Source organism: Hibiscus syriacus, unplaced genomic scaffold (assembly GCF_006381635.1).
Source record: "Hibiscus syriacus cultivar Baekdansim isolate YM2019G1 unplaced genomic scaffold, ASM638163v2 tig00005377_pilon, whole genome shotgun sequence".
Lineage (NCBI taxonomy): Eukaryota > Viridiplantae > Streptophyta > Magnoliopsida > Malvales > Malvaceae > Hibiscus > Hibiscus syriacus.
Window position 1 is genome coordinate 3,033,743 of NW_024062054.1, and position 2,031 is coordinate 3,035,773.

The 2,031-nt window shown below is 35.3% G+C and overlaps 1 pseudogene; it reads right to left on the minus strand.

Moving 5' to 3' along the window:
- Positions 1-214: 214 nt before the first annotated feature.
- Positions 215-1,778, minus strand: LOC120199151 (annotated as a pseudogene).
- Between the last annotated feature and the right edge of the window lie 253 nt (positions 1,779-2,031).

The window sequence follows — 2,031 nt, forward strand, 5'->3', positions numbered from 1 at the left end:
TTAAGATACATTAAATTTGATTATTTGTTTGTTTAAGGCCTCAGATTTATCATTATGAAAAAATATATTAAATTTTTATAATTTGATATATTTATATTTTGAAAACTCCCTTTCTGAAGGTGAATAAATCAAGTCTACTAGCCTTTTCTGCTACAAATTAAGTCGCATAATCCGAAGGTGAACTGCCAAATAAGTATAGATGCCACTATGCAGAAAATTCAAACATGTTACCAACTGAAATTTTATTCATACAAACCAAAATACCCAGTTGCTATAGAGTTTCAGCACTTATTCATGAGACATGTAATTTTCTAGTGCACAATAATACTGGCATCAAACAAATATATCTTAAACGGGAACCAACGGTAATTAACTTAGTGAAAATTTATAAAAAGTTTACTAACAAGAAACAAACATGATATTGATGATGCAATGATCTACAACAGCTTAGTCAAAATCTATTCATAGATCCAGGAGTGAACAATGCTCTGCCAGTTAACAGGGCTTTCTGGGAACCACAAACCAATTTCCTTGCACTCTCAACAGAATCACTTCCATGAATTGCATTCCTGAAAGAAAAAAAAGCAAAAAATCAGCACATCGATATGAATTATTGTCGGATCAGGGAAATAACAAATCGGATATGCCTAAATGAACCAAGCATTACCTGCCAATGTCGATTGCAAAGTCACCACGGATTGTTCCAGGAGCGGACTCAGCAGGGTTTGTGGCTCCGATGATCTTGCGACCGGTGGTCACAACATTCTTACCCTCCCAAATCATAGAAACAACGGGAGCAGAGATGATGTACTCTACGAGACCGTTAAAGAAGGGCTTTGCAGAAAGGTCTGCATAATGCTTCTCGGCAAACGATTGATACACAGAGATGAGTTTCAAACCTAAATCAGGCCCATCCAAAGTTAAATAAGTAAACATTCCACCAAAAAGCATTTAGTGCAAAAAGAAAATCCATTTTGTCTGTTGAACTTAAGTATTACATAATTACTATGAACATTGAAATCATATCCACGGCACTTAAAAACCAATACGTGGAAACCAACACCAAGGAAAAGCAGAGACGAAACTATCAGAAAATTGATGAATTCAGTGATTTAAATAGCGGTCTACTATCGAAATAGCATCCATTATATAGCGGTAATTGTGCCTTATGAAACCATTCCTGCACAACCATGATACCCACAATGACCACAATAGCCTTCGTTATGACCAAATTGCAACAAACAAAATCGGCCACAACGACAATTTAAATCCCTGGAGTTTAACTTTCAAATAGAAGCCTTTCTTCTCAAATCTCCCAATGATTTCACCAACCTGAAAGATATAACAATCCCATTTTTTACCCCAGGATTCATTCCTCACGGTCTTAGCATGCAAAAAAGATTAAAAACAAAACTAAAGCAACATTCTTATGCTACCCAGTATATATGATTAGCTGAGTTTGGACAAATATTCTCCCTGGGAACATTAGATCTACGAACCTAAATAAAAGAGTTCACTAAGTTCTATACAACTGGAAATCGAAAATGAGTTGTTCTAGTTAGAAATTTAAAAAACCAGACTACCAAGGTTCTTTCTTTTATTTTCTTAATTTCTAGCAGTTAAAGGAATTGAACATTCGGATAAAATTATAAGTGAAAGAAATTAAAATTGAATTAGTGGAAGTAGAAGAATTACCAAGCACCTTTGGACGCCATCAGGCTTGATCACGATGAATGTTTGTTCCATGTTTTTTCTTTGTAAACGTTTCAGCGCGGGCCACCTCGCTGCTTAGTGCTTATGCTAGAAAGTAAGAGTTTAAGGCTTTATATATAATCGTATTACGTGGCCACAACCCTAGTTTCAGCCACACTTGCAGGAGAATATCCCAGCCCTAATCCTAAACTTGAGGTGTTTTGTCTCAAAGTGCTGATGTAAGTATTTTTGTTTAGGTGAGCTATGCAAATAGTCCCTTAACTATTGAACGATCATTTGTTGGGTCTCAAAAATTTATAAAATAATTATTTGATTAAA